Here is an 11,147-nt window from a genome sequence, read left to right on the forward strand (position 1 = left end):
TGTACAAACTAATAAAACTACACAAAAATGTAAAGAAGTTGTGGATATGTAGGACTTTGCAGTGACTACCTACTAAATTTTCGTCATCCTCAATTTCACCATATCTTCATAAATTTGGGTATTTTCAATCAAAGTGGCGCTGACAATTGCCTGCACTTTCTTCACATAGGCACCTCTGTCACTTTTATTTTGCACATCCAGCAGCATCAGTGATTCAACACAATCAAAGACAAGATTTCCAAAAGTGAGCTCTCCCGCCCCTATTTGTGCGATTTATCATGCTTCTTCTCTCTGTGGCGTCAGGCTATTTGCTCGACGCTTTCCAAACTACTCTGCAACTTGGCTTTGTTGTAAGACATGCAAAAATAATTCATATTTCCTCTTGCATGTGGCTCATTTTGCAAAAAAAAAAAAAATAGAACAAAAAAACCTCAAGGATAAACCCTTTAATCTCTTGATTTCACACATTTAAAAACTAAAACAACCACTATAGGGTACAACAGCGCACTGGAAGCATCTTATCTTTATTGTGTAATGTTCATAGTAGGCTCCCGCCGTCTGATTGGAATTTAGCGAGGGTATGCTGCGTGTCAGATCAGAAATGCCACACCTTATCTGTCAGCTTCATCGTAATGCATCTGATATCTCACAAGAGACTGTCTGTCTGTCAAAGCTTCATTCTTTGTATGCCACAGTGTGCATGTGTGTCTGCAACAGCCAGTGGCAATGGAGAGGATATTTCCTTCAAAAAAAAAAAAAAAAAAAACCGCCTCTGAGCTGATTCAGAGTCTGCTATCATGCGTCTACATCGAGGGGAGGTTCCCTTGCCATTTAGCCGAGGTGACGTGAAGGTTGAGGGATGAACCAGTATGTCTGAGGGCCACGTACATAATGATGCCGCTGATCTGTGTATGGAGATGGAGGAAGGTTGGCACATCCATGCATTTCCTCCAGCTGGGAAATCCTCAGCAGACCCCTGAGAGAAGAAAGAAAGTCTGTCAGTCCACTGCCTTCCTTTCCGAGCTCTTTTACTTGGCTTTTTTTTGCATGCATCTCACTGCATATACCCTCCACACCCGTCATGCAGCCCCAGTAGCTGATGGGCACGACTCGAGCAGCCGTGCTGGTTAGGAGGAAGCATGGGAATCATTGTTACGACCCAACTATCACAACTTATCATGTCGAGGAGTGCATTGGTGCGGCCACCAGGCTCACTTATTTATTCATGTTTGTTAGGGGATGGTGGGAGTCATATATAGTGATGTGGCTTGTGTGCGTGCCTCAATAGGGAAGTAATAATGCAAGTTTCATGTGATGGGATTTATTCTTTCATAGCCAGGTTTATTTTATACTCAAGGTATGTTATATACTTCAGGCCAAAGCAACTGAACGCAATTTCCAGCCTTCTAGGATGAAATCTAGCTCCAAGTCCTCGTCTCAAAACTACATTATTAACTCAACTGCCGCCATTTCTGACCAAATCCAATCCCCGGCAGGATTATACGGACACATCCTGCATGTAACTCGATATGTGATATAATCTGCCGAGGTCAGAGGTTGACCTGAGCACTTTGGCCAAAGACAGAAGATGTGCCGATAGCGCAGCAAAGGATAATCAACTCCCGTGGACCAATTAGAAGACAGGAAGTCGCTATGACTAAACCCGTTATCTCTATCCAACGCTAAGTAAACACACAGAGGAAATAATAAAAGGCTGTATAATACGGTTGTGAAGAATACCTGAGGGTAGTAAAAGATATGCACACCCACACAAAAATTTGTCTAACTATATTTGTGTAAAATGGAATTCGCAAGCTCATATAAAGGCAATATTCATTCACATGCATTGACCTGTAATCCGTCCTGTTGTGAAGTTTAAATGACTGCATATCACCATATATGCTAAAATTTGATTTAATTAGCTTGAGTTGCTGTGAGACATCCTTGTCAGATCGTTCACAACACTCATAAAAGTCTCATTTTTAATTATGACTTTGATGCTTATGTGAATGTTGTTAATGAGTTAGAATCAGGAAATTAAGGTAAAGGGGATTTGACAGGAACATACTGGTGGATGTTTGGGGGGTTTATTCATAACAAAATGTCAAAATACACTCAACAAAAATATAAATGCAACTCTTGTTTTTGCTCCCATTTTTTATGGGATGAACTCAAAGATCTAAAACTTTTTCCACATACACAATATGGCCATTTCTCTCAAATATTGTTCACAAATCTGTGATAGTGAGCACTTTTCCTTTGCTGAGATAATCCATCCCACCTCACAGGTGTGCCATATCAAGATGCTGATTAGACACCATGATTAGTGCACAGGTGTGCCTTAGACTGCCCACAATAAAAGGCCACTCTGAAAGGTGCAGTTTTATCACAGCACAATGCCACAAATGTGGCAAGATTTGTGGGAGCGTGTAACTGGCATGCTGACAGCAGGAATGTCAACCAGAGCTGTTGATCGTATATTGAATGTTCATTTCTCTACCATAAGCCGTCTCCAAAGACGTTTTGGAGAATTTGGCAGTACATCCAACCAGCCTCACAACTGCAGACCACATGTAACCACACCAGCCCAGGACCTCCACGTCCAGCATGTTCACCTCCAAGATCGTCTGAGACCAGCCACTTGGACAGCTGCATCGGTTTGCATAACCAAAGAATTTCTGCACAAACTATCAGAAACCGTCTCAGGGAAGCTCATCTGCATGCTCGTCGTCCTCATCGGGGTCTCCACCTGACTCCAGTTCATCGTCGTAACCGACTTGAGTGGGCAAATTCTCACATTCGATGGCGTCTGTCAAGTTGGAGAGGTGTTCTCTTCACGGATGAATCCCGGTTTACACTGTTCAGGGCAGATGGCAGACAGCGTGTGTGGCGTTGCGTGGGTGAGCAGTTTTCTAATGTCAATGTTGTGGATGGAGTGGCCCATGGTGGCGGTGGGATTATGGTATGGGGAGGCGTCTGTTATGGACGAAGAACACAGGTGCATTTTATTGATGGCATTTTGAATGCACAGAGATACCGTGACGAGATCCTGAGGCCCATTGTTGTGCCATACATCCAAGAACATCACCTCATGTTGCAGCAGGATAATGCACGGCCCCATGTTGCAAGGATCTGTGCACAATTCTTGGAAGCTGAAAACGTCCCAGTTCTTGCATGGCCAGCATACTCACCGGACATGTCACCCATTGAGCATGTTTGGGATGCTCTGGATCAGCGTATACGACAGCGTGTACCAGTTCCCGCCAATATCCAGCAACTTCGCACAGCCATTGAAGAGGAGTGGCCCCACCCCACCACACCCCACCACCACACCCCACCACCACCACTAAAACAAAAACTGAGTGGCCTTTTATTGTGGGCAGTCTAAGGCACACCTGTGCACTAATCATGGTGTCTAATCAGCATCTTGATAAGGCACACCTGTGAGGTGGGATGGATTATCTCAGCAAAGGAGAAGTGCTCACTATCACAGATTTAGACAGATTTGTGAACAATATTTGAGAGAAATGGTGATATTGCATATGTGGAAAAAATTTTTAGATCTTTGAGTTCATCTCATAAAAAGAGGGAGCAAAAACGAAAGTATTGCATTTATTTTTTTGTTGAGTGTAAAATAGATGGTTCAAATCCACAGGTAGAGATAAATAATGTGATGAGCAGTTTAAAAAGTATAAATAGCATGGATAGTATAAACTGTATGAACAGCATAGACAGTATGAACAGTGTAAACAGTATTAATGATAGTAAAATTTATGTTTTCAGTGCATTTTCTGCATCACCAGCTGATTGCATGCAGACTTCCATGATAAAATTTGCATCTGCTTGGCTTTATTAAGTGATTTTACAAACATACAGCTTAACAGTTTTGCAGATATTACATATTCCTTCAGCATATAAATACCAACCACAGGTGGTGCTTCTTACAGCTTTTTTTAATGCCAGACTCTGAACAGAACCTCCTCAAGATCTAGCCAGGCCAAAAGAAAAAAAAAAGAAAAAAAAAAGCCTAATTGGAGAAATGGAAGACTCTGGATTTAGCCTCAACATACCACGCTAACCCATTAATCCTGGTACGTCACATTTGACCTAATTTGCAATAAATTTAGTGCGTAATTCTGACTGGAATGTGTTTATCAGTTTTAAGAGCAAAACACTAGTTGTAAAGATTTCTGCAAAAAACGCTCAATGTCAGGGTCTTCTGCATCACACGAGGCTATCAGGCAAACTGGTTGTATATTATAAATAGAAGAAAATGTGCAAAGTATTACATAATGCTGCTAAAAGTCATTTTTAATCCTCCGCCTGAAATGACTTTGTCTTTAAAGCAAACAACAGCCAGTTCATCTTCACACACAAATACACTCTCTCCCCCAAACAGCCCTTTTAATCATTTCAATCATGCACTAATCATCTAATCACCATTTACTGTGAGTGAAGAGGAAAAAACCTAACACCGACAATAGTTTGTTTTGTTATCCAACAGATGCTGCCCAGTTGTTTCTTTTCCCCATGCTGCACTCATTTCCATAATTCATCCCTTGACTTATTAAGAAGATAATCCTCTTGTTATACAGTTGCCACCGCGGAATTCAGGGGGGAATTGTGCGCTTTATTGTTTGTGTGTTGAGGGGGTGTGGTCATACTTGAACCCGAATGAACCCTGACACCCCTTTCTTCTCCTTGCCCTCCTTCTCCTCCTTGCTTCCCCTATGTCGGCTGCTTGTAGATGCTAATGATTAATTGCTTATTTGCTTGGACGGGGCTTGATTGGCGTGTGTGCGGAGTGGACTTGACGAGCTGCCAAAGCTGTCAGACGGGGCTTGATGCGGGCCAACACAGAGTCCGATGGTAAAGAGTGGGCAAGATCAGAGCCATCTGATCTCATTAATGCCTTTGCTACACATTGCACTGCACAGCACATATGCATACAGTGCATGCACAAATCTCAGTGCAATCCATTAACATTAGCGTCTGCAAACCTCTCTGAACGCACTCACTGTAATTACACATATAGTCCAGACACTGAGTGCAAATGTGCATGTAGAGTCTCATTGGCTTGCACAGACGCACACACTGAATGACATTGTTGTGTCAATCATCTGACTGTATGGCAACTGTAGCGGACTGCATTTTAATCAACATTAGAGGCAGGGGTTCATCAGAGATCACTACCTATCAAATTACAAGCAGTCTGCAGTATAAAATGACCGATTGCATACATCAACATCAATGAAAACAACCATCTGAGAAAGATGGCTCTGATTGGTCATTAAATATGCATTCCCATGTTTCATCTAAACAAACAGTATGCGCCTCTTTCCATTCAATTAAGTCATTTCAATTATCTGCTTCGTCCATGGATGGAAGTTCTATGCAGAAATCAAACCGTGTGATAATTGTAAAATCATTTTTGACTTTATTTGTCATCATTTTTAAATGAACAACCCAATAGTTGTCGGTAACTATGTTCACATGGCCCCTGATAATCAGAAAAATTGTGAATTCAGGACAAAATTTCCTCGGCTTGAATGAAGGACATTTTCCGATAAATTGGAAAATATTAGCATCTATTAGCCATGTAAAAGCTGAATCTGAAGAGTCTTTTGTGGGATATTTGCCTCATGTTCTTCAGATTTTGATTTACTGACTCCGAGAAGACGACACCAAATGTTTTGTCGTTGAGCTATAAAGGGTTGTCTTGCACTGTTGAAATATTGCAGGAGAGTTGTGTTTTTTGGGATGGTTGCTTAAAAGGAAAGAACTGTAGATATGCAAACTGGTTGCTGTACAGGATGAATTTTCGCAATAAAGTTTAAACAAAAAACCTTTTTTGTTCTTCTTTTGCTATATTTCTGGCACTTCAGATGCTTGACAGCAGGAGCAATCAGGTAAGTAATGTTAGAAATTTATTTATTTTTATGCTTTAGGGGTATGTAAATGCACATCTTATTGGATTATTTTATTTAGCAGTAATGTTAAACACTTTCAAACAGAAGTACTTTTAGCCTATCTGCAGCTAATGTTGCCCTACTCTCTATTAGCAGTCAAGTGTAGATTTTTCGGACTAAAATTAACTGAGTCAAATTTTCCCATTTTCTTGTCGTTTAGTTGATGTTTTTATCTGTGATGTTTAGCAAAACATGTTAGATCTGTTAAGGCCTGTGAAGATGCGGGTATGCTGATTGGTCTATCAATCCGTCTCTGACCTCTTTCACATGAGACTTCTGTCAGAGGTCATCACCTTTTGCAGAAGCTCAAGTCTGTGCCTATAACTCCATTCATCATTCGTCATCCATCTATGCATCCATCCATCCATCCATCCTTCGATCCAGGGTCAGGCCATGGAGGCATCAGATTATGCAGGCTATTCCAGACATTCTGCTTCCCAGGAACAATTTCTAACTCTTCCTGGGGGAACCGAAGGACTTCCCAGAGGAGTTCTAGGTATATTCCAGGGTCTCTTTGTTGCTGGGTACACCTGAAACACCTTCAAAGTAAGGTGTTCAGGAGGCATCCCATTACATGAGCGAACCACCTCAGCTGATTTCCTTTGAGACAAAAAAGCAGCATTGCCACTTTGAGAATGTAAGAAAAATGTGGTGCAACTATAACTTGAGTTTGCCAGAAATATCAGGCTCCATTAAATGACAATCAAGGAGTTCTAAAACATGATTGTTTGACTGATTATGTCATTACGATTATGTTTTATTAGATTTGCTTGATAATATAGTGTACTAGTAGTGTTGATCCATTCTTTTTCTTGAATTTATCCAGAGTTGGGTCACAGTTGCAGCAGATGGGTCATTCCAGAAGTCCGTCAACTGCAACATTTTCTAGCTTCATCTGCAGGATCCTAAGATGTGCTTTGACAAGATGAGATATCTCACCACTTCAGTGAGTTTTGGGTCTACCCTGGGGTTTACTCCCAGGTAGAAACCCCCAAAAGGAAGGCACCCAGAAGGTCCCATTCAATATGAAGGATGCAACGGAGCAGCAACTCCACTCCGAGCTTCCTCTGGGTGTCCAAGCTCCTTACCCTATCTCTGGGAGAAAACCTATTTTGACCACTTGTATGTTATTATTTCGGTCTCTACTCAGAGCTCATGAAAGAGTTGGAAAGTAATTTGACTGGTACATTGAGAGCTTTGCCTTCTGACCGAATTCCATCTTCAGCAAATCAGTGACGAACGACTTCTGAATTGCTGCTGAAGCTGCACCAATCCATCTGTCGATCCCAAACTCCATTTTCCCATTACTCGTACACAGGATCCCTAAATATTTAAACTCCTTAATTTGGGGCAAACAACTCACCTCCAACCCAGAGGGGGCAATCTACCAGTTTCCAGCAGAGAATTACAGCCTAAGACCAATTTGACTCACATTATTGCTTAACCATAGATTCTGATAACTAGTATTGATCACCTTATTGCTGTAAGACAGATGAGAAGATTGATGCCACTCCCATGTTTGTACGTTTAGTTCCACACTGAAGCTAGGATACAGACTAAAGACTGGAATAACACCATCTTTTTTGATATTGTGTGATTGTCATTATCGCCAATTCGGTACAAGTCATTTTAAAACAAGGCCTAGGCTTGGTTTTGTACATTCAGCATGAGAGATATTTGGCACTCACTTCTAGCAATTATCCATATACAACACAGACATCTACTTCTCTCTACCGGCAACCACAAGATTTCCTCTGGTGTTTCAATATTTCCAGTTGTGGATGCCCCCAGCAGCGTCCTAAACCCTGCACCACATCCAAGATAAATGATACCAATTTCATAAACAGCATTTTTGCCCACTCTCACTTGTGCCACATGCACCTGAACACACACATTCGGCAAGTGCACACACAAGCGGAAATGGGAAAATCACATTAGCGCACGTAGAAAGCACACATACATACATACAAAAGGCAGGCCGACAGCTTTTGATCCATAGTGTTGTGAGCCATGTTGCTTTTCCTCTGCTGTCGCGACCACGCTCCAGGCTGAGTAATTGGTGCACACCACCATGATAGCTACCACTGCGAGAAACAATATTGATAACATGCTGCACTTGCACGTGTGTGTGTGTGTGAGAGAGAGAGAGAGAGAGAGAGAGAGTGTATGTTTGCTGCATAAATGGTTCCCCAGGGAATACATTACACCTTGCAGGTTGTTCAGCTCAGTGCATCTCCTCCTTCCCTTTCCATTTGTCCTTTTATTTACCCGTCTCCCTCTCTGTCCGTCTTATGTCTCCCCCGCCATCCTCTCATTTTCTCTGTTTTTCCCTTTTTCTTTATCTCTCAAGTCCAAATCAAACACCAGTGTGAATTCCCAAAAGGACTCATAATGTGATGTTCGTCAGCCCACCTTTGCTCGACGCACAAACTCCACCAATCCTCAGACAATTCAGCATATCATTTAGCATCTGTGGCAACCTGACATTGTAAGAGACCTGCAGAAAGTAATCATGCAACTCATCTTTCATTCCTGTCTTGCTGTTGGTCATTCTGGTTTCATTTTCTCCTTGTGGATTCTTAAATGTACCCCAAGAAAAAAAAAAGTTTGTTGAAAGATGGTTCCATATGTACAGTTTCTTCCATTTTGTATAAAGACAGTGACTCGCAACTGAAGAAATTCCAAGAAATCTCCGCTGATTTATCAGAATAAATGATAGGAAACTGCATCAGGAAATAGCTGGTTATTTGATAAATAGTTGAGACAAAGCCTGTGTAGTGACAAAATGTATGAATGGTAATCAAGTACTCCCCAATGAACATAATGGCAATTAAACATCCAATTAGTTAACTCCTTAAACCAAAAGGCAAATTTTTTGAAATCGAAATTTTGATTTTCCTGTGATCAAAAATTCTAAATTTTAGGGTGAATAATGCTCACTGAACCATAACAAGATATAAAGATAAACAAATCCTCTGTGATTTCCCAAACAATTTTTAAGCTCAGTGTGGTGACTCTGGCCAGCACCATCTGGTCAGACTTTAACTCACTGACTGACAAAAATTAGCAGAGAGGTTGAACCTGAGTGGAACTGAAGTGGATTGTGCAAAAATCTCAGGATCGTGGACGGCACCCAGCTATCATTCAAAGCAGCCACGTCCTTAATTATTCACAATTGTAAAACTTAAACACAACTTCTAAAAACAGTGGATAATTGTCATGTATCAAGATATTAGCTGAAGAGACAAATGTCTTTCTTATACTGGGCTGTAGACATGCTTTAAAGCTCGTGTCCGGAGTTTCCGTTTGTTTTCAATTTATGTATCATTGTTTAACAAAGCTTAAATGTGTTAGTCTAGTTCGATACTATAATATAATGTTAGTATGAAGCGATATGAAAATTTATTCATGAGCTCCGCCTTCCTCTCATAGACCCCCATGTTATTCCAAAAAGCGCCGGTTGCTGCCGACCAATCAAGTTCGAGCTTCAGCTTTGTCATGCTGTCAATCAACGGTTACGCGCACAGCAAGCAAGCCCATGCAGAGGTGGGCGAGCTACGTACTATGCAACCGCGCGCACATTTGTTTTGCTTGTGGAGGAGAGAGCATCAGGGATCAGCAACTTCCAGAAAAGTTACCAATCCCACGGCTTGTCAGGCCAAGAGACTGCAGGACGTTTTTTGGCTCGGGGTGCTCGCGTCGCTCCCCGACCACGGCCTCCATAGCCCGCCTGACGGCTTCATTTAGCTGCCCGACCTCTGGAGGAAGATGTTGGGGCGTCTGGGACATACTCTTCGTCAGAGGAGTCATGCAATTCTGAACTCTAGATAGAAATAAATAAACAATGCAACACATATACACACGTAAATGCACTAAGTTTGATAAACAACGTCATCGAGAGCGATACACGAGTGTAATCACATATTGAAACTTTACTCGTTCGTCCTAGCAGATTCATGTTATTTTGGTATTAGGACAAGTTAGACTCAATACAGAATTCTAATGTAATTCCTTTATTATTTACTAAATGTAGAGGAGTGGAAAACAGCAAGATGCTGCAGCACTCCGGGCACTCCTCTCTGGTACTGCGCGCGTGCACAAATAAAGGGGCAAAATCAGAGGGAGGGTGGGACCAACAGTGTTTTGGGAGACGCTGCGATTCAAACTCCGGACACGAGCTTTAAGGTTTAACAGTTTTAACATTGGTGTCAATGGGGACTGATACGCTTAAGTGGCCATTGGAGAAAGTGTAGATTTCAGTATTTCTGCTTCATTCTGAACCTGTGCAATTAAACTATCTAACTTTACGGACTTAACAGAAATGAAGCACAGCAATGCTACATCCGTTTTAGTCATAGTACTGGAGTCACGTGCCTTGAGACACATTTAGAAAGCTTTTCAGACTGGTAGTACCAAATAGTTCCCGATACAAGGCCCTCCAGTGGGGTGCAGCTTGAATTATTGTACACTGTTAATTGTGAGTGGAAGTTAAGGATTGCACTTTATGAAAATTGACAAACATTTAACAAAATGAGTTCATCAAAGTGTCTTATTTGCATCGTCTATGCAACAACGGCTTATATGACAGATGTCAGAAGGTAGCTCTTCCAACTTTTTGATCTGAATGCAAGAAGGGTTTATAACAGTTTAGAGTCAATAACTTTTTCACCTGACTGCATTACTCCTCTAGTACTAGCAGTACGAGGGTGGCTGGACTCAGCTTAAGAGGTAGAGTGCATCAAAAGAAGACAGTTCAGTGGTTTGGGGCATTTGATGAGGATGCCTCCTAGGTATCATGCTTTGGAGGTTTCCTGGCTTGCCAAGCTGGGACGGCTAGATTAAGAACTCACCGGAGGATTTATATATCTCATCTGACCTGGGAACATCTTGGGATCGCCCAGGAGGATCTTTCAAATGTTGTCTAATGAGACGCCTGGAATGACCTGGTGTTTATCGCCACTGAAACCCAACCCCAGGAAAATGGAAGACAGTGGATGCACAGACACTACTAGTACACTATATTATCGGGAAAATCTAATGGGGTCACCCCACTACGTCAAAAATCAATCAAACCCCTCATGTTTTAGAAGTCTTTGGTTGCGATTGATAGGAGCTTAGCACTTCTGACAAACACAAAAATCAGTCTATGTGGCCACTTATTCCCTTCATCCTCCAATC

At 41.8% G+C, this 11,147-nt stretch overlaps 1 long non-coding RNA gene across 1 annotated transcript; it reads right to left on the minus strand.

Annotated features, from left to right (window-relative positions):
- Nucleotides 1-749: 749 nt before the first annotated feature.
- On the minus strand, nucleotides 750-8,101 carry LOC127535106 (uncharacterized). Its single transcript, XR_007943772.1, has 2 exons — nucleotides 7,934-8,101; nucleotides 750-976 (listed from the first exon to the last, which is right to left on the minus strand). It is a non-coding gene; the product is annotated as an uncharacterized LOC127535106 (long non-coding RNA).
- Nucleotides 8,102-11,147: the final 3,046 nt, after the last annotated feature.

The sequence above is a fragment of the Acanthochromis polyacanthus genome, chromosome 1 (assembly GCF_021347895.1).
Source record: "Acanthochromis polyacanthus isolate Apoly-LR-REF ecotype Palm Island chromosome 1, KAUST_Apoly_ChrSc, whole genome shotgun sequence".
Taxonomy (NCBI): Eukaryota; Metazoa; Chordata; class Actinopteri; family Pomacentridae; genus Acanthochromis; species Acanthochromis polyacanthus.